The sequence below is a fragment of the Grampus griseus genome, assembly GCF_964374135.1.
Source record: "Grampus griseus genome assembly, chromosome: 4".
In the NCBI taxonomy this organism is placed as follows: Eukaryota; Metazoa; Chordata; class Mammalia; order Artiodactyla; family Delphinidae; genus Grampus; species Grampus griseus.
The window spans coordinates 74,086,969-74,109,917 of NC_138997.1; the positions used below are offsets into that span (position 1 = coordinate 74,086,969).

The 22,949-nt window shown below is 37.0% G+C and overlaps 1 protein-coding gene across 1 annotated transcript in view; it reads right to left on the reverse strand.

Annotated features, from left to right (window-relative positions):
• ATP10D (ATPase phospholipid transporting 10D (putative)) overlaps positions 1–16,952 on the reverse strand; it is a gene marked incomplete at its 3' end in the record, with an annotated part of 93,087 nt that extends 76,135 nt beyond the window's left edge. The window contains exon 1 of the mRNA XM_082654024.1: positions 16,668–16,952. The remainder of the gene's footprint in view (positions 1–16,667) is intronic.
• Between the last annotated feature and the right edge of the window lie 5,997 nt (positions 16,953–22,949).

A 22,949-nucleotide genomic window follows, 5' to 3' on the forward strand; every position in this document is an offset into this window, starting at 1 on the left:
TAAATGCCCATTGACAGACGAATGGATAAAGAAGATGTGGTACATATATACAAGGGAATATTACTCAGCCATAAAAAGGAATGAAATTGGGTCATTTGTTGAGACATGGATGGATCTAGAGACTGTCAATACAGAGTAAATTAAGTCAGAAAGAGAAAAACAAATATCGTATATTAACACATATATGTGGAACCTAGAAAAGTGGTACAGATGAACTGGTTTGTAGGGCAGAAATTCAGACACAGATGTAGAGAACAAACGTATGGACACCAAGGCAGGTAAGCGGCAGGGGGGCAGGTGGTGGGATGAATTGGGAGATTGAGATTGACATGTATACACTGATGTGTGTAAAACTGATGACTAATAAGAACCTGCTGTCTAAAAAAATAAATAAAACAAAATTCAAACAAACAAAAAGATAAGGTTAGTAACTTAAATAGAACATTCAGAATTTTAAAGCTGGAAAAAAAACTCTTAAGTATCCAACTAAATATTTTATAAACAAGAAAACTGAGATTCAGAACATTGACTTACCCAATATTACACATCAAATCAGTGGCAGCTCATTAAAAATAAACCAGCTTATTCTCTCCGCTACCATTTTATTACTTACAAACATATATAGGCTTTCATTAATTTCTAAATTATGTCATGATTTATGAATGTGTCATAAATTAGTTAAATCAATTTGAATACAAGATTTTATGCCTGCTAAAATTTTATATTATAGTATCCTTAGACCTTAAAAGAACCAAGATTTATTCAGATTTATATCTATCTGAAAATTTTCTCAGCTAATTTTTAGGATCTGCCCTATTGTTTCAGTTTCATCCAAGAAGACCCATAATCACTCACAATGGCCTACTCTTTACAGTGATAGTTTATAAAAGCAATACAAGGAATTATTCATTTCGGGGGTTTAAGTATTTACAAGAAGAGCATACTTGAGAAATGAGCATGAACAGAAACTGAAAAACTGCAAATAAATAGAAAAAAATATATTTTCAACTTCATTAGTAACCAATCTAAGAAAAGCAGTAATTTTTTCCTTGAGTGTAGCAAGGAGTTTCTTTATTCATGGTGTTCAATGAAGCCAAGTTTTCATATAGTGCTGGGGACGTCTAACCTGCTTTTAATTTTCTGGAGCCAAAAGGTAGTAAGTCTTAAAGATGTTCATTCTTTTTGGCCCTGAGTAGAAAGCTGATCAATTCAGCACTGGAAAACACACTAACCCAAATGTCCAGATAAATTGTTAAATCGTGGTATATCTAAATGGAAATATACTACAGCTATTAAAATGATGTTTAAATAAATTTGATAAGCAAGAAAATTTTTAAAGTTTTTAAGGTGTTTGGTTTTTTTTTTTTTTGGCCATCCCCTGCAGCTTGCAGGATTCCAGTTCCCTGACCAGGGATTGAACCTGGGGCCCTGGCAGTGAGAGTGCAGAGTGAAAACCACTGGACTACTGGGGAATTCCCTATAAGGTTTTAAACCATGATTTAGACCTGTATATAAGTATGATCTCAAACAGAATATATGTGTGTGTGTGTATCTATTTATATATATAAATTTGGAATTAAATATTTTTTTAAAACTAACACTGGTTATTTTGAGGCAATATATTAGTAGATCATTTTAAAGTATCATTTGTAACTGTCTCTTTTTTATTTTTATTTTTTTTACCATGAACATATGTATTTAGTTTATAATTAGAAGACAGATCTTTATTTAATCAAAAACTATTCCAAAACTCTAATCACACAAAACCTATCCAACTTCATTTAATCGTGAAGCCTATGCTTATGGTGGAGAAAAGCATAGACAGAAGTTAATGTATTGCTTCTAAATGTAGGGAAAAGATGCAAACCTTTAAGTTTTTGTTTTAAGAACAGCCTTAAAAAGTGCAAAACAAGCATGCTGCCTCAACACTGAAAAAGAACACTCACATCCAAGTCCACAAGCAGCATGTGTATGTACTACTAAAAATTCTCCATATTATATCAGAGAAAACAAGAAGAACATAACTGAGTATATAAACTTCATTGTAAAGGCAATGTATATATGTGTCCTTGCCAAAAAGTTTTGAATGTAATTAAAAATGTTGCAAAGCCAAGTAAAGCATTCAGGTCTCTTTTGGACAAAAGACAATTACTAAAAATATCTAACAGATATGGCGGGTTAAGTTTTTAAGAGAGAGCTTACTTAAATGGCTACATGGTTTTAGGAGATTTTCTTCTTAATGAAATTTAGGTTTGAAACAGAATTTAAATGATATTCTGCAAAAGAAAGTTCAGATAATTGTTACAGTAAAATAGTTTATACTTATGTAGAGGATATATGTTTCTAGATATCAAAGTAATCTCAAAAACAAGTCTGTTATGCTTCTCACATATCTCCTTCATTGCTCTTTATTTTAGAAATTAAAGTCAGTGGGGGAAAAACACAGTTGTAGATCAGGTTTTAATTCCTACTTAAGAAACTATCTCGAGATTCTTTCTGTTGATTCCTAATATCTCCATGACATGACCAATCTACAATATTATGAAGTGACCATGTTCAACATCACATGGGCCTGATAGGGTAAAGAAAGCTGACAATCAAAATTTCCAGCAATAAGTGAGAGAATCTGACCTGACTGAATCTAAAGTGCATTAAAAGAATACAGCCTATGTTGAATACAGATGCAGTATGGAAACACTTTTATGCTGGAACTCTATATAGAATTAATTGATAACAATTTTAATGCTCACAGTAGGAAACAATATTATTCCCCACCTCTACAAAGACACTCAGGGAAAACTTGATTTCCTAGACACAAACTCTCTACTGAGAGTCATAAGAATTCACATCTGCTTCTTTTAACCATTCTCCAAAAATATACCCAAGATCAAAGGATGGGAAAAAACATTCCCCCTTTCTCTCCTTATGAAAAAACGTTCATTTTAATTATGTTTTGGGAAGGGAATTTGTTGCCAGGAAGTAAATAATAACATAAAACCAGCCAACACAAATCTTTAAGTATTGATATTAAACACTGTCTTTTTGGACTGTTTTGTAAGTTTTCTGTCTTAAATTACTGGTTATTGAAGCCAGTTCAGTGGTATCACAGAGCTATTTGAAATGCTATACAGAAAAGTCAATGGAATCATCTTTTCTAGAGGCCTTTTAAAGTAGACCAGCCAGGTCTTCCCTGGTGGCGCAGTGGTTAAGAATCCACCTGCCAATGCAGGGGACGCAGGTTCAAGCCCTGGTTCAGGAATTTCCCACATGCCGTAGGCAACTAAGCCCGTGTGCCACAACTACTGAGCCTGCGCTCTAGAACCTGTGAGCCACAACTACTGAGTCCACCTGCCTAGAGGCCATGCCCTGCAACGAGAGAAACCACCACAATGAGAAGCCCGCGCACCGCAACAAAGAGTAGCACCCCTGCTCACCACAACTAGGGAAAAGCCTGCGTGCGGCAACAAAGACCCAATGCAGACAAAAAAAAAAAAAAAAAAAAAACACTATTCACTAAGTAAAATAAAATCAAGTAGACCAGCCAAAGCAATTTTGAGAAAAAAGAACAAAAGCTGGAGGCATCATGATCCTTGACTTCAGACTATACTACAAAGCAGCAGCAATCAAAAGAGTATGGACTGGCCCAAAAACAGACACATAGATCAGTGGAACAGAATAAAGAGCCCAGAAATAACCCCACACACATATGGTCAATTAATCTGTGACAAAGGAGGCAAGAATATACAACGTAGAAAAGACAGTCCCTTCAATAAGTGGTGCTGGGATAACTGGACAGCTACACATAAAAGAATAAAATTAGAACATTTTCACACACCATATAAAAAATAAACTCAAGGGGCTTCCCTGGTGGTGCAGTGGTTGAGAGTCCGCCTGCCGATGCAGGGGACACGGGTTTGTGCCCCAGTCCGGGAAGATCCCACATGCCGCGGAGCGGCTGGGCCCGTGAGCCACGGCCAATGAGCCTGCGCGTCCGGAGCCTGTGCTCCGCAACGGGAGAGGTCACAGTAGTGAGAGGACCGCGTACGGCAAAAAAAAAAAAAAAAAAAAACTCAAAATGGATCAAAGTCCTAAACGATATTTATTTGGATCTGTCTCCTAAGGCAAAGGAAACAAAAGCAAAAATAAACAAATGGGACCTAACTAAACTTAAAAGCTTTTGCACAGCAAAGGAAACCATCAACAAAATGAGAAGACAACACACTGAATGCGAGAAAATATTTACAAATGATATGACCAATAAGCAGTCAATATCTAAAATATATAAACAGCTCATACAGCTCAATATAAAGGAAAAAACCAATCCAATCAAAAATGGGCAGAAGGCTTGAACAGACATTTTCTGAAGAAGACGAGATTGCTAACAAGCATGTGAAAAGATACTCAACATCGCTAATCAAAGAAATGCAAATTAAAACCACAATAAGGTATCACCTCACACCTGTTAGGATGGCTATCGCCAAAAAGTCTACAAATAACAAATGTTGGCAAGGATGTGGAGAAAAAGCAACCCTAGTACACTGTTGGTGGGAATGTAAATTCATGCAGCCACTATGAAAACAGGATGGAGGTTCCTCAAAAAAGCACCATATGATCCAGCAATTCCACTCCTGGGTATACATCTAAAGAAAATGAAAACACTAATTCAAAAAGATACATGCACCCCAATGTTCATAGCAGCATTATTTATAATAGCCAAAATATGGAAGCAACCTAAGTGTCCATCAACAGATGAATTGATAAAGATGTGGTATATATATAAACACACACACACACAATGGAATACTACTCAGCCATAAAAAATAATGAAATTCTGTTATTTGCAACAACATGGATGGACCTACAGGGTATTAAGCTATTAGGTCAGGCAGAGGAAGACAAATTCTGTATGTTATCGCTTATATGTAGAATCCAAGAAATAAAAAAGGAATGAATATAACAAAATACAAAGAGACTCACAGATATAGAGAACAAATTAGTGGTTACCAGTGGAGAGAGGGAAGGGAAAGGGGCAAGATAGGGGTAGGGGATTAGGAAGTACAAATTACTATGCATAAAATAAATAAGCTACAAGGATATACTGTACAGCACAGAGAATATAGCCAATATATTATAACAACTTTAAATGGAGTATAATCTATAAAAATATAGAATCACTATGTTATACATCTGAAACTAATACAATATTTTAAATCAATTGTATTTCAATTAAAAACTAAAATAACAAAAGAATAAGACAGAAGGAAAACAAAGAAAGAAAATAGACCAGGCACTTGCCTGCCAAACAGTGAATATGGGCTGCTCTTCTAGGATCTTAAGCCTAAACCTGTGTCCTCAGACTACCACAGGTCAGAGTCATCTGGAGAGCTTGTGAAAACACAGATTCCACCTGCTACACACACGCTCTCACCCCAATTTGATTCAATCAGTCTGCAGTGGGGCCTGTGATTTTGCAGTTCTAATAAATTGGAGTGATGCTGATGCTCCTGGGGACCAGACTTTGAAAACCATTGACCTAGGCAATTCAAATTTGCTCTAAGGAGACTTATTTTTTTGTACTTTGAAAACCATTGACCTAGGCAATTCAAATTTGCTCTAAGGAGACTTATTTTTTTGTACTTTGAAAACCATTGACCTAGGCAATTCAAATTTGCTCTAAAGAGACTTATTTTTTTGTACTTTGAAAACCATTGACCTAGGCAATTCAAATTTGCTCTAAAGAGACTTATTTTTTTGTACTTTGAAAACCATTGACCTAGGCAATTCAAATTTGCTCTAAAGAGACTTATTTTTTTGTACTTTGAAAACCATTGACCTAGGCAATTCAAATTTGCTCTAAAGAGACTTATTTTTTTGTACTTTGAAAACCATTGACCTAGGCAATTCAAATTTGCTCTAAAGAGACTTATTTTTTTGTACTTTGAAAACCATTGACCTAGGCAATTCAAATTTGCTCTAAAGAGACTTATTTTTTTGTACTTTGAAAACCATTGACCTAGGCAATTCAAATTTGCTCTAAAGAGACTTATTTTTTTGTACTTTGAAAACCATTGACCTAGGCAATTCAAATTTGCTCTAAAGAGACTTTTTTTTTGTACTTTTTTTTTTTGCAGTACGCGAGCCTCTCACTGCTGTGGCCTCTCCCATCGCGGAGCACAGGCTCCGGACGCGCAAGCCCAGCGGCCATGGCTCACGGGCCCAGCCACTCCGCGGCACGTGGCATCCTCCCGGACCGGGGCACGAACCCGTGTTCCCTGCATCGGCAGGCAGACTCTCAACCACTGCGCCACCAGGGAAGCCCTGTACTTTTTTTAAAATTTATTTTTTATTGAAGTATAGTTGATTTACAATATTGTGTTAGTTTCAGGTGTACAGCAAAGTGATTTAATCATATATACATACACACATCCATTTTTAAAATTATTTTCTATTATAGGTTATTACAAGATATTGCATATCGTTCCCTGTGCTATACAGTAAATTCTTGTTTATCTATTTTATATTAGTAGTGTGTATCTGTTAATCTCATACTCCTAATTTATCCCTCCCCCCACTCCTTCCCCTTTGGTAACTATAAGTTTGTTTTCTATGTCTGTGAGTCTGTTTTGACGGGACTTATTTTTAGTTTCAAAGTATATTTTCTCCATGAAAAAGTATATCTTTTCCATTACTATTAAATATCATTTTAATGCAACTATTCATTTATATCCCAATGATGCCTATATTATTGTTTTAAAATAATAGTGAAACTACTTTTTTATACACAAAAAATAGGGCAATTATTTTCTGGATTAGTCACCACAGAAATTTGTAAAAAGCAAAAGAAAATAAAATGCTTAAAAGACTAAGGGATAAAAAAAGAAAAAAGAAATTGGGAAGTGGAGTTATTTGTAGCTAAAGTGGAAAGAATTTAGGCACTGAAAGATGGTATATACTCATAAAACTAAATAGACTACATCAAATGTTTTCCAAAGGCCTCTTGCAGATCATTAACCTGAGCTATGAAATATAAACCAAATAAACAAAAAGGCTAAAATTTTTAAGTATGTGGCATTACTGGATAAATAATGAAGACAGGCATTATTTTAGTTGAACTATTAAATAATATTTCTGTATAACGAATGAGAGGTTTCATTAATTTCTAAAAACTATTTAAAGATTCAATTCTGGAAGCATTTGGGTCACTTAAAATATGATATAAATATTCCATACAAAAGTATTATTTCACTGTGGATAAAAATTACTTCAGCACGTTACCTAAAGTAACAAAAGCATAGATTATATGTCAATTACTTAAACTGTCTCAACACATATACACTTAACCCTTGAACAACATGGGTTTGAACAGTGTAGGTCAACTTATACGCTGACCTTTTTTTCAATAAATACAGTACTACACCATCCATGGTTGGTTGAACCACAGAACGGAGGATATGAGGGCCAACTACGGGACCTGAGCATCTGTGGATTTTGGTATCCATGGTGGGTTCTGGAACCAACCCCCCCACAGATAAGGAGGGATGACTGTATTTAAATTGTCACCAAGGCTTCCAAGTATTACTAAGTATAGTATACAAACAGCAACAAGAGACAGATGAAAGCTACAAATGATATTAAAAAGAAGTGGATAGTGTTCACTGGAATTATAAATTGGATTCATGATAAGTGGTCAGTTCCAATAATTACTAGATGCTCTCCACCCTCCAAAACATATCCATTTTGAATTAGAAGTGATATTGTAATCAGCTGTTTTCAAAACAACAAATGCATCTGCAGTCAGTAGAAAGAACACAAGCTCTAAAATGTTCACATGATACTGATGCTCAGTCAGATTCACAGTCAGCCACCTACCACAAGCTCTTTGCCTTTCTGAGCCTCAGTTTCCACATCTGTAAAGTGGAAATAACGTCACATACCTCACAAAGTTTTGTAAGGAGGTTTATAAAATCAAAGTATCAGCACTGTGCCTAGCACACTGGAAGTGCTCAACAACGTCATTCTTCCAACTAATGCTTGTTGAGCTCCTACTATATGCCACACATTGTAACAGATAACAGAGATAAATCAAGGAACAAAATAGAAAAAAACCTCTGCCTTCTAAAGGAGCTTACTTTCTAGTGTTCGTTTCCTTTACCTTGTCTTAGGCACAGTGCTTTCTCTTTGAGAATGAATAAACATGCCCAGAGCAGGTCAAAATACTCAATTCACAAAAAAAGATAACACTAGGGTAATCGTGTAGCACATACATTTAGGGAAATAGAACATCCTATGAGAATGCATGACACGAGGTTGGAAGACAGAAAGGGAGAAGAGAGTAGGCTTCCCAAAAGACAGAGTTTTAAGTGAGTCTTGGGAAATGTTGAGAATCTGACAGAAGAGATTTGTAGATTTTAGAAAAGGAAATATTATGAATAAAGGCAAGGAGGCTAGAAACCCCTATAACCCAGTGTTAAGTAACACTGAGTAGTTCAACATGGCTGGAGATTCAAATACGAATTAAGAAAGGATGGGAAATTAAGAAGGAAATCTAGTCATAATAAGTCTTTACCTACTAAGATGAAGAATTTATATTTAGATTAAAGGAAATGGGAAGTCAAAGATATTTGAGAAGGTGTGACATGATGTGGACATTTAAAGGATTTCTTTGCAAGAGGCATAAAAGACAGGTTGGAATGGGGGAGAAAAGGCAGGGAGACTAGATTGGAAAAACTGAGTAATGTGCTTCAGAGCACAGTTTACCAGTGAGCTAACAAGGAGTGGAATTAGAGATTCCAAAGGTATCTCTGAGTGCACCTCGATGACACAGCAACACCAAAAGCTGGAGAGGGCAACACTGCAACAACCTGGCATGAGCCACGCTCTCATTTCCCCCACTTGGCTCTATCCCTCCTGTACTGGTTCTACTCCTGTCCTCTGCTCGTTTCCAACACTGCATTCTTAATACAACATACCTTATCCACACATTCCTATCATCACCCCACCCATCCTGACCATGACCCAAATCAAGCAAGCAAAAAATGTGACAAATTGGGCAGTAAGGACCACCAGACCTCATCTTTTGCACTAGCCTGGCTCAAAATGAAATGTGATAATTTGGGAGAGGAAAGTCAGTTTAGGACTCACAGTAAGAATTACTTTTCAAAATTCCCTTGCCTTATCGAAAGCATTCCTTTTTTCTCTCAGTTCTTGGTTTATGAATCTTAAAAGTATAATAATACTTCAGATTTAGGTATCAGGAATCTGATGGATGGTAGAGGAGGAAGATCCTGAGCTCACCTCCTCCCACAGACACACCAAAAGAACAACTCTCTCTGGGAATGACCTGAAGACTAGCAGAACAGCTCTTCTATAATTAAGACTACTAAACAAACAAATGAACAAACCACACACACAGTGAGACAGAGATGAGAGCAGAGGTGTGGTATATTCAGGACCCACACCGCTGGTGGGCAACCCACAAGCAAAAGGGGATATTACAAACTCAGAGGTCCTCCCTAAGGAGTGAGGGGTTCAAGACCCACATTGGGCACCCCAACCTTGGGCACCAGCACCAGGAAGACGAGTCCCCTTAACTGGTTTTGAAAACCAGCAAGGCTATGACCAGGAGAGCTGGAGGGCTGTAGGAAACCAAGACTCTGCCCTTAAAGGGCACGTGCACACACTTACTCAACCAGAAAAAGGCACTCCAAAGAAGATAACTACAGGCCAATATCCCTGATGAACATAGATGTAAAAATCCTCAAAAAAATATTAGCAAACTGAATCCAACAATACATTGAAAAGATTATACAGATCATACAGCATAATCAAGTGAGATTTATTCCTGGGATGATTTGATCCACAAAATCAATGTGATATACCTACAATAACAAAATGAAGGATACAAATCACATGATCATCTCAATAGACACAGAAGAAGTTGACAAAATTCAAAATCTGTTCATGATAAAAACTCTCATCAAAGTGAGTACAGAGGGAACATACCTCAACATAATAAAAGCCATTTATGAAAGATCCACAGCTAACATCATATTCAATAGTGAAAAGCTGTGAGCTTTTCTTCTACAATCAGGAACAAGACAAGTATGCCCACTCTCCCACTTTTATTCAGCATAGTACTGGAAGTCCTAGGCTCAACAATCAGACAAGAAAAAGAAATAAAAGGCATCTAACTGGGAGAGAAGTAGTAAAACTGTCACTAATTGCAGATGACATGATACTATATACAGAAAATTCTAACTCCACCAAAAAAACTATTAGAATAAATGAATTGAGTAAAGTTGCAGGATAAAAAATTAATATACAGAAATCCATTGCATTTCTATACAGTAATAATGAACTGTCAATCCCATTTATAATCACATCAAAAAGAATAAAATACCTAGGACTAACGCTAACCAAGAAAGTGAAAACCTCTACTCTGAAAACTAAAAGATGTTGATAAAAGAATTTGAAGTTTACACAAATAAATGGAAAGATATATTGTGTTCATGGATCAGCATAATTAATATTGTTAAAATGTCCATACTACTCAAAGCAATCTACATATTCAATGTAATCTCTATCAATATATCCATGGCATTTTTTTTCACAGAACTAGAATAATTCTGTAATTTGTATTAAGCTACAAAAGACCCTGACTAGCCTAAACAATCTTGAGAAAAAAGAACAAAGCTGCAGGCATTATGCTCCTTGAGTTCAGACTATACTTACTACAAAGCTACAGTAATCAAAACAGTATGGTACTGGTACAAAAACAGACACACAGATCAATGCAACAAAATAGAGAGCCCAGAAATAACCCCACACACATCTGCTCAATTAATCCATCACAAAGGAGGCATGAATATACAATGGGGAAAAGACAGCCTCTTCAATAAGTTGTGTTAGGAAACCTGGACAGCTACATATAAAAGAATGAAAATAGATGATTTTCTCACACCATATACAAAAATAAACTTGAGAAACGAATGAAAAAATTGAACGAAAGACCTGAAACCAAAAAACTCCTAGAAAAAAACATAGGCAGTACCCTCCTTGACATCAGTCAGCAATATTTGTTTTAATGTGTATTTTATTTATTTCTTTTTTGGCTGCACCATGTGGTATGCAAGATCTTAGCTCTCCAACCAGGGAGTGAACCCCTGCCCCCTGCAGTGGGAGTGCAGAGTCTTAACCACTGGACTGCCAGGGATGTCGCATTAGCAGTATTGTTTTGGATATGTCTCCTCAGGCAAGAGCAGCAAAAGCAAAAATAAATATATGGGACCACATCAAATGAAAAAGCTATTGCACAGTAAAAGAAACCATCAACAAAAGGAAAAGACAACCTACTGAATGGGAAAAGATATTTCCCAGGATATCTCAGAAGAACTCATACAACTCAATATCAAAAAAACCAACCTGACTGAAAATGGGCAGAGAATCTGAATAGGCATTTTTCAAAGAAGACATACAGATGATCAAGCATTTGAAAAGATGCTCAACATCACTATTATCAGAGAAATGCAAATCAAAACCACAATGAGATACTACCTCACACCTGTCAGAGAGGCTATCATCAAAAAGATAATAACAAGTACTAGTGAATATGTATAGAAAAGGGAACACTTGTGCACTGTTGATTGAAATGTAAATTGGCACTGCTACTATGGAAAACAGTATGGAGTTTTCTCAAAAATTAAAACTAGAACTACCATACGATTTGGCAATTCCACTTCTGCATCTTTATCCCCCCAAATTAAAACACTAGTTCACAAAGATACATGCACCTCAATGGTCACTGAAGCATTATTTACAACAGCCAAGATATGAAAGCAACCTAAGTGTTCTTCAATAGATGAATAAAAAAAAATGTGGTATATATGTACAATGGAAGATTACTCAGCCATAAAAAAAAATAATGAAATCTTGTCATTTGTGACAACAGGGATGGACCTAGAGGGTATTATGCTTAGTAAAATAAGTCAGATAGAAAAAGACAAATACTGTATATTTTCACTTATATGTGAAATCTAATAAATCAACAAACAAATATAACAAAGCAGAAAGAGACTCACAGATATAGAGAACAAACTAGTGGTTGCCGGAGGTGAGGGGGGAATGGATGAACCAGGTGAAGAGGATTAAGAGGTGCAAACTACCAGTTATAAAATAAATGTCACAGGGATATAATGTACAGCACAGGGAATACAGTCAATGATATTGTAATAATTTCGTATGGTGCATAATGTATAAAAATATTGAATCACTATTTTGTACACCTGAAACTAATATGGTAGTGTAAGTCAACTATACTTCTATAAATTTTTTCTTAAAATGATTCAGGCATTTTTCTAACCTGGCAGTTAGACATGTTAATTTGTTGGCTGAAGGACACAGCAGATTAGTAGAGAGAATCTTTGTCATGAAAGCATCTGAGAATACCTGTCTATGAAAGACTTTAGTGAAGAAGAAAGGATAATTAAGATTTTTACTAGAACCTTCTATATATTATTATAGTCTGTAAGGGGAATGAGAATGCTTAAACATAGTGCTAAGTAATTATGAGTACTATAAACTGAAGAAAGACTTCACAATGTTTTTGGATAATTTAAAACTAATTTTCACCTTATAACCAAGATACTAAGATTTTTTTATTATTTATCCCTCATAAAGAGTTGAAATTTTGTAAGCTCGTTTTGTAATGGAAATGCAGCTGTACTCATCTTCTTCATTCAGAATGGCCTTAAATGGAATAAGTAAATTTTAGCAAAACAAATTAAGGAGTATTTCATTAAGGCTTATCAGCACGGGACCCTTGCAGATGTGATCAACAGGAAATGAAAAGGAATAAAGCTCAAATCAGTCAAACACTGGTTATTTCAGAAAACAGCTGGGGGCGGAAGAGTGAATGTGACTAGAATAAGTTTTATCTTTTGATTTCCCTTATAATCCAAATATTCTCACCAGCAAATATAATTCAGAAACAATGAAACCTGACATGGAATTACACACAATGAGACTGTGGAGGCTTTGAGTAAAAGAGGGGAAAGATAATATTGTCTATGTGCTCTTCATTCTATGACAAATTGCTTCATTAGGATAGCAACTTTTTTCCCTGATAACTACAATATATTCACTGTAGAAATTGTAGAAACTAAAGATGAATACCATGCAAAAAAACAGAAATCATCTATAATCCCACTACCCAATAAGTACTATTAACATCTGGTTTATTCTCCACAAATAGTTTCTACGCATAGATTGAATTTTTTTCAGAAGTAGGATATTATTTTGTAACTTACTTTCATTTTTTTCATGAACATTTTTCCATATCATTAGTCTTCCCAACAACCTCACACATTTTGATTTGCTTTCCATGTTTGTTAATTGTGATGTGTGAAAATAGAGTAACTTATTGCTATACTGTGTATTCTCTGATTAGGAGGTTAGTATACCCTCTCCCCTAAACCTTAGAAAAGTCTTTTTTTTTCCTTTGTGAATTGCCCACTTATGTCTATTTTTCTTTCGAGATCATTTTTATAGAGGTGTTCATCTAGCTCTCACTGCTTTTTATAATATCTTTTATAGGGTATACTGGCATTTATAGTATAAAGCTTACAATCTGTCTTTTAATTTTGGTTATATTTCTTGGCAATATTTTTCAAAATGGCATTTTTGTGATTATAAAAATAGTTGCTGTAGAGTATTTGAGAATATCAAGAAAAATAAAAAGCTATAACTCTACCACCTTAAAATCTATTTTTTTCTATGTGCTATATTAGTGGATTTACCCGTTGATACAAACAGGAACTTGTATGCAAATGGAAAGCGACACAGTCTTGTTCAGTGTTTGTTAATTTAGAACAATGCCTGATATATATATATATATATATATAGTAAGAGCTTACTGAGTAAATAATATATTTATTTCAAAGTTGCATTTTACACATTCAAGATAACAGTATTAAATCTTGCTCTTTTCACTTAATACATTACAAGGACCTTTCTAAATCATGAAATTTTTTCAAAAATATTTAGGAAACTGAATTTTATCAAAGCAGATATATAATACTTCAATTTGTCTAAATATTTTTCTATTGGGGGCTTTATTGTTTCTAAGTTTTCCATATTACAGATAACACTAATGAACATATTTATAAATCCTCATATGGAATTCAGATGATTTCCATAGGATATACTTCTAGACCTAGGATTATTGAGTCAAACTCTACAAACATTTGCAGGTTTTAATACATATTCCCATAGTACTACCTCTAACAGTTGCGTGAATGTACCCTTCATTGAGCAGCATAAAAGATTCCATTAAGGCCACACTCATTTATGAAACTAGTCCCACTATAACTTCGTACTCTAACAGTGATACTAGTTTTGTGAAAAGTATTGTTTCTATGACTAAGATGGTTTTTGAAATGAAATAAATCCATCCACAGTAGTAATGTCCATCTAAATTATTTGAGGCAAGCTCAAACAAATGAGTTTATTTGGGAATAGCAGAGGAATTGAAATTCACGACACGTGAACTATAGCAAGCGACAGGTGAGTCCATTGAGGGTTTGGAATAGGCTGTGTTGATGGGCAGGGCATGTAAAGAGGAGAGAGTTCAATGAGAGCCTGTTAAAGTCAAAACAAATTGAGACCTGCTTTGAAAATTCCCTGAGCAGACAAAACCAGTCTAGTCATACAAGCAAAACTCAATTCAGCTCAGTTTTTGAGACCAACCCGACCTGGATCATTTCTTGCTCTGGAAACCATAAGAAAAAACTTTACAAGACTGATACGAGGCAACCTCCGATTAATGTCCTAACATTTAAGAAAATTCCAATTTATCAATTTCTGTAAATCAGGCATTTATGGGAAATCGGTCTCTCAGTCTTTAAGTTTTGTTTTCCTAAAGGCACATGCGGGAGACTTTCCATTCTATCCATTTTAGATTGAAATTCTTTCACAGTAGGAAGGGGAAAATGTTTTAAGAGAATACACTCATAACAAACCTCTTCCAGGTGATAAGGAAAGCTGCTCAGCTGCTAATGCTTTGGGTTTCGAGAATCCCCAAATGATCTTGTTTGTAGCATTTTCTTTGCTTTTCCCTCATTAAAAAGACTACTTTCAACTAGATCAGACAATAAGACCTGTAATGAAGGCTTGAATATGTGGACATTTTTACCCCTTAATTTTTAAATTCTAAGTACATTCATCTAACAGGTGAGTCATCTCTGTTCTATTACAAATTATAATCAAATCCTGAGCATTTCCTCCATTTTACTGATATCAAAATAAATGATATCCTATTCAAATTCTATTTAGTCACTAAGCACTCGTATTGAATAAGTATTCAGTTCTTGCTATGCAAAGGTCAAACAGTCCTGACATCCTGTTTTAGACTGCTTAGATTCTCCATCTTTTTCATACAATTTAACACATGTTAAATTGGCAGTTACACTGTTACTTTTTAAAACTTTCTAAAACTTTTTGAATGTTGGAGAGTTGTTTTTCAACATATATGGTATGATCTCCTTTTGATAAAAACAAACTATCTCAATGTAGGTATGCATTTGTAAAGGGAATAGAAGAGTCCAGAAAGAGCAGACATTACCTTTTGGGGTAGATTGGAGTGAGGGCTTGCACCTGGACACTGAATGAGTTTACTGTTACAATGACCATGTATTACATATTGGCTCTAAACAAGTCACCAAATATCTTTTTATGATGGTACTCCTCACAGAAATGTGACCTAGCCTAATTTTAAAATAATTTATCTCCTCTGGAGTCACTTTTCTGATACAGTAACATTGGCGGATAAGGAGCCCCCTATCCTTGTGGGTCATCTTGCAAGGTTGATTTAGAGTCAGAGGCTTGCTCTCAGACTATGGAATTGTTTTTCCTTGGAAAGAACTAACGTGTAAAGAAGCAAGAAGAATCTTCGGCCTTATTTAGATAACATTCTAAATACCCGAGTTAACATACCCCTATGATTAAGAGTAGTTTAAATACATCATTTCTGAAGGCACAGGAAGCCCGACCCTCCAGAATGGAGGTTTCACTAACCAGCCAGATGTCTCTCTGCTGTATAAAGTATAATTACTTATTTTATAATGTAAGATAAAGGGTGCCCTAAACAACAATTAAGTTCTGCAAAGTTAGTGTTTGCGGGCAAGAACGCGGGCTTTTTGGTAGCGCTCCTGTAAAAACTATTTCTGACCAAGCTCCAACACAAACACCTTTTTCTTCCTAAGGGATCAACCCGTGGTTTATTTACTGCGTTAAAATTTCAACCCCCATTCTTTTCATTACCTTTGAGACAGAGCCCAAATTGCTTTAAACTGTTCGATTTCACAATGAGATGACAAAGGGTGTGTGTACATAATTTATCTTTTCACAAAACCCAGCATTCAGAATAGATAAAATAATCCCTCTCCTGAAATCAAGAAACTGAAAACGGTGTAAGATTCTCTCTCTTTTTTTAAGTTCAACAAAAGCCCTAAACTCCAGTTTTGAGGCACTTCATCCAACCTGAACACAATTATTGGGGGAGGGAGAGGAGAGAGAGAGAGACAGAGAGAGTAAAGAAACAGAGAGGAAAAGAGCGCGGGTAGTGAAACGGAAGGCAGGGAAACGGTCCAAGAGGCTCGCTGGTTCACCCTTACCAATTCCTCTCTGGGCACACATCACAGCATGATGATCACAAGTCCCAAGATGCAAGACAAGAACCAAGCACAAATCCGGAGAGTGTAGGCGGGTTATGCTTCTATGCCAGCCATTTGACTCTGAAGGAAAAAAAAAAAAATCACTTCTCAGACAACTCCCAAGCTCAGCTGCCGGAGCCGGAGCCCCGCCTGGGCAGAGCTGGCAACCCCTCCTCGCTCTGTTCCTTCCCGCGTCCCTTCTACCCCTGCTCGCCTGTCCGCCGGGATGCAGAGCGGCCGGAGCTCCCGAGAAAGGCCAATCGCTCGCCGCCCCACCTCTCGTGACGTCAGGGGTAGGGGGCGGGGCTGGCCGCCCGGGGGCTTCCCAGCTCCAGCTGATGGACAGAGATTCCTGTTTGCCTGCGGCAGTAGTTTCAGGAGACCAGGACCTGACTGCCCTTGGGGTTTGGTTCATGCTTGTGTCGCTGAAATTCCGTTCAACAGTTCACCCATTTACCTAGACTTGAAACGCTTGGCAGTTATTTTTTGGAGGGTAAAGGGGTCAAATCTAAACTTAATCTTCTTGTTGTATAACTAGAAAAGAAGTTGAGAAAAAGACCACAATTCTGATTTGGTCTTTTTTCTCACTTCTTGACCTTCTATTCCCTCCCTCACCCGATGTAATGTGGCTTTGTCCTGCCATGGTCTGCTAGGTTAAAACTCACAGCTTTTAAAAAAATATTGCTCCTAAGTAAATTCCAACAACCCATCTGGTCTCTCAAAACTTCCGACCGACTAAGTGCTGTGAGAAAGGGAAGGGCATGCAGAGAAGGCAGAACCAACAGTGGCAATAATTCAGACCAAATAGTAATAATCACCGGCTGCCAGTTGTTCTCTCCCACAAAGATAAAGAAGGGGCAAATCTCTCCACAACTCTATTTTGTTATCTCTATCTTCCATTTTCTCCAATGTTTCTTAAATATGTGGCAGAAGTGAAGAAAACTAAATGATCCTACGAATGTTTCACGAATGACAAAGAGCCCATCAGGACGGACTGATGGAGCTGGGAGACTTGCAAACTCTCCCAGGCCAGGCTGGAGAGGCCAAACAAGTTCCTGCAGCCACTGAGTAGATGCCGCTCCCAAACAAGGAGAAACAAGTCATGGGTGTGACTTCCTGCGACAGCTAATTCAGGAAAGCTGCTTTTTCAGGCAAAGGCAAATCTCTATAGAGATTAGTCAATTCTGGGAATAAACCTAGCCTAACAGAGCAGACTGTCATTTACGTGGTCTCTGAAACTCCTGGCCCTGGTAGCCCTTTTTGCAGTCATGTGACTCTCCCTTACACGATACAAAAGATGAAGCAATTTTCCCATCTGATAGCCGACCTTCTTGAGGAGACAAAATTTAAGATGGGCCTTCCATGGTTTCCCAAATCAGCACTGATGCTGTAATCATCTCAGTGGATGCATACCCGGACAATTCAGGCAGGGAGCTGTTTTTGCAGCTTATCTGAATTGCTTAAATCAGAGGTTCTAACAAGCCACACATCAGTCAACTGAGGAGTTTGATGCCAAGGCCCCACCCAAGCCAATTAAACCTGAATCTCTGGGGATGGAGTTCTGGCAATCTCTCTCTTTTTGGGGGTGGGGTGGTGGGTTGTTTAAAAGCTCTCCAAGTGATTCTAATCTGCAGCAAGAGTTTGAGAATTACTGGCTAAGATTTAAGTTGTCTTAGAGGAAAATCTACATTATATTTTAGTTTAAAAAATGCAGTAGCAGAATAATGTAAAACACTTTGTAATACAACTTATGCCTTATATATTTGTACATTTAATATAAATGTAAAAATATGATGGTAAGAGACACATCAAAATTGTTTACTCAGAGGGAAAGGATGGAAGAGTGAGGGGAACGGAAGAGTGAGGGGACATTACTAGCTTTCCATTTGTTTCTGTATCATTTGACTGAACGGAAGAAGCATGTGTCCCATTTACGATTTAAATATATCTAATCAAGTTTTTAAAATTAATACTTATAAGTGAAATAGGTGAGGGAATTTAAGAGGTACAAACTTCCAGTTACAAAATAAATGAGTCACAGGGATGAAGTGTACAGCGTGGGGAATATAGTCAATAATAATGTAATATCTTTGTATGGTGAAGGTGGTCAAAAGGTGCAACCTTCTGCAATAACAAGATGACTAAGTTCTAGGGATGTAATGAACAACATGACTAATATAAGTAACACTGCTATATGTTACATACATGAAAGTTGTTAAGAGCTAATCCTACCAGTTTTCATCACAAGGAAAAAAAATTTTTTTTTTATTTTTCATCTATATGAGATGATGGATGTTCACTAAACTTATTGTGGTGATCATTTCATGGTGTGTAAGTTAAATCATTACGCTGTACACCTTAAACTTATACAGTGCTGTATGTCACTTGTATCTCAATAAAATTGGAAGAAAAAATTAATACTTATGAATCTTTGCAAATAACCACTATTAAAGTGAGCTTCAGTTTGTTTTTGCAAATGTTTCTCTAGTATTTAACATTTCTCATAGGATTGTTTCCATTTTGTTTAAAAAATCCATAAAATCTTTGATTTAATACATTGGCTACCAAAACGTACGTATTAATCCATACACCATTGTCAAACTTAAAATATTTATTTCCTTGTAGTTTCAGAAATATTTTCAAATTTTATGTGCCTATCTCCTCATGAAGCCTTAGGAAAAAATATTCAAAGTATATAGTATAGATGTAAGGAAATTTCATTTTTTAGTTGGAAAATTTGTAATTAGTAGTATCTCAATATCAACAACTTCATAATTAATTGCCAACAGGAAACGTGGCATAGTGGTCAAGTGACTGGATTTAACCTGGCTTTAAATCTTAGCTCTGCAAATTTTAGATATATATTCTTGGGTACCACCTCTAAGCCCCACAGGTAAAATGACTCCAATGATGTCTACCTCAGTGCTGTTAAAATTACATCAAGTCATATAGCTGAAGTGCTTATCCCTGTGTAAAGCAAATAATAGGAGCTTAATAAGTGATAGTTATCAATTCACTGGCTTCTGCTTTCTCGTCTGTTAAACATACTCAAAGATTAGCATGGCAGCAGTGAACTAAGACTTTATCAGAAAACGTTGTTTGTTTTAGAAAACAGAAGTCATGATTCTTCCTGTGCTATGATACTTCTTATCCAGATAGATGTGAAAGAGAAATATATTCATTCTTTCAGGCCACTACTTTAAAATGTAACACATAAAACTATGTTTTTTGTTTGCCTCCAAATATTTTACATGTAACAGTGTTCCTAAAGTGACACACAAGGGCTTCCCTGGTGGCGCAGTGGTTGAGAGTCCGCCTGCCGATGCAGGGGACACGGGTTCGTGCCCCGGTCCGGGAAGACCCCACATGCCGCGGAGCGGCTGGGCCCGTGAGCCATGGCCGCTGAGCCTGCGCGTCCGGAGCCTGTGCTCCGCAACGAGAGAGGCCACAGCAGTGAGAGGCCCGCGTACCGCAAAAAAAAAAAAAAAAAAAAAAAAGTCTAAAGTGACACACAAGCTGATTTTTCATGATTCATAATCAACCACTTCTTTTTCTCTGTATTACTTATTAACAAAGTATGACTCAAGCACAAATAAGGATATTTCCCAGGATTGGCTTTCTAACTTTTGGACCAAAAAAAAAAAAAAAAAATTGAGAGTTCAGTGCCTCAAGCAATAACGGCTTATGCCTTGCAGATGAGCCCTGATTCTGGTAACATCATCACCAGATATTTTTTCTTTCCTTAATATTTACTGAGCACTAGTAAAACATTTCTGTTAGGCAATGTTCTAAGGCATTTACACCTATTACCTCATTAATCTTCATATCAGCCCTATGAGTTCAGCATTTATTTAGATATAAGAATCTGAGATACAGAGAGATAAAGTGACTTGCCCAAGACAGTAAAGCTAGTAAGTGAAAGACTGGAGAACCCATGTTCTATTGTGGACTATTCAGTATAGCTTTCAATGAATTAGGACGGTGCATATTAAATGATTTGGGGGGTGGGGGGAAGGTAAAACCATGCTATGCCTATAACTGCCTTGTTGAGAGTAGAAATTCTATCTTTTTTAGAAACAACAAGGATATATACGTCATTATTACCAATTGTAAACTTAGGCCTTAATTTTATATGTGTGCATTTCTTAAAAAGAGGAATTACATTTGCACATTTTCTTAAAAAGAGGAATTACATTTCCTTCCCTGAATCACTTTCTTCCATATGAGAACAGGTTGGGTTTTAATCTTATAAAAAACCCTTGAAATGCAATAATTGCACAGAATATCAAAAAGGGAATCTCCGTAATGGTAGAGATTCAAGCTGGTCCCAGCATTCTAGATATGTCCATTAACTCCTTCTGGATCCTGTTTGTAATGTGATGAAAAGTGCCTAATAGAACAGTAGCAGAATTCCTCACATGGATTGATGGCCCTTTAGTTTAAGAAAGAGAATTCATCAGTCCCTGACTTAGGCAAAGGTAGTCTCCAGAGCTTTTGTCTGAATTTAGATGTTGTTGAGATAAGAAGTATACATTTCTCTAGATATGATGGCTTTCCCCTACTAGCCAGAAAAGGCAGGAGTTTGAGGACTTTGGAAAGATGAGAGGATGGGCGATAACTCTACCTAGAGAGAAGATGGGATCTGGCCTCTAAGGAATGGCATACAACCTTGGGCCAGATGTGCAAGAAGGCCAATGACAAATTCCCTGAGCAGCTATGGCCAAGGGACTTTAAGAAAGCGATTACCCCTTTTCCTGCCACAAGCCCACCTTGTCAGTTCTCAACCCTGGGGAGACTCTACCGGCTGCTTTCCCCCTGTATATTTCTGGGTTGTGTTGCCGGAGAATGTTATGAAAATAAGCTAAATGGTTCCTCTGAAAACTTTAGTTACCTCAATGGAATCCACACGCTTGATGAATGATTTTTCTGTTTATCTTTAAATAATTCCTTATCACATTCTGAGCCAAGCCCTCCTCTTCTAACAAACATTTACTGAGCACCCGCCAAGCGCCGGGCACCAGTCTAAACCCAGCCTCACCACCTTCACTCACAACAGGCGATCATGCAACGTACTGAGATGGACCCAAGCCACCTTGATGTGTGAATGTCACTGATTCCTAGATTTCTACGTGAAGTGCCCTCCTTTCTTTAGAGGAAGGAGTTCTGTTTCTCTCTGAAGTCGATCATCTCTGGCTGCCAGCTCTTGGCCAGGAGTTTATGTTATCAATTATCACCTCTCTTTCAATCACTACTTTCTCTTCACTGGATTATTTCCCTCAGCCCACAGATATTTAAGTTAGAGATGAATATATATGTTCTCTATACTAAGAGGAAGGAGGAGGAGGAAAAAGAAAAAAGAAAAGAGGGAGAGAAGAAGTTTATGAAAAGAAAGAAAAAAAAGAGAAACCCTTCTCTTGATCTTGCTATCTCTTCAGATCAAACTATGATTTTTTTCTCTCTCCTTACCACATTATATGTTCATCACTGGAACATGTCTTAAAGACTTGCTAACTCCTTAAGTCCCTGTGGTCTGGTTTCTTCTTTCTCCCCTGAAACTTATCAAAGGTCACAATTCCAATTGTCAAATATCAGTCTTTCTCACATTCTCCATTGTCACAACTAACTTTGATAACCATTCCACATTATGTGGAACTCCTCCCTTGAGGAGTTTCTGGCTGTTTTCTTTTTAAAAAAAGGTTTGGGGGCTTCCCTGGTGGAGCAGTGGTTGAGAGTCCGCCTACCGATGCAGGGGACACGGGTTCGTGCCCCGGTCCGGGAAGATCCCACATGCCACGGAGCAGCTGGGCCCGTGAGCCCTGGCCGCTGAGCCTGCGCGTCTGGAGCCTGTGCTCCGCGACGGGAGAAGCCACAGCAGTGAGAGGCCTGCGTACCGCAAAAAAAGGGTTTTTTTAAAAAAATTTTAATTAAAAAGAAAAAAATTTAAAGACTCTCATCTGGTTCATCTGCTTTTTTCTTTACCTTAGATGTCAGTGATCTTTCTAAGGACTACCCTGGTATTCTCATTCATTTTCATGGGTTTAGTTTTGGTATCTAGGCTGAGGACTTCCAGACTTCTTTTGCCCTCTACTGACCTTTACATGTGCATTTCCAGTTGTCAGCCAACCACTTCCTCCTGATGACAATGCCATCTTGGTACCTCCAATGCTGTGTCCCCTTTCTACCCCTGCTGCTTTTATTTTTACTTCTCATTTCCCTATCAGGCTACGAGGTGTCCACAGCTGG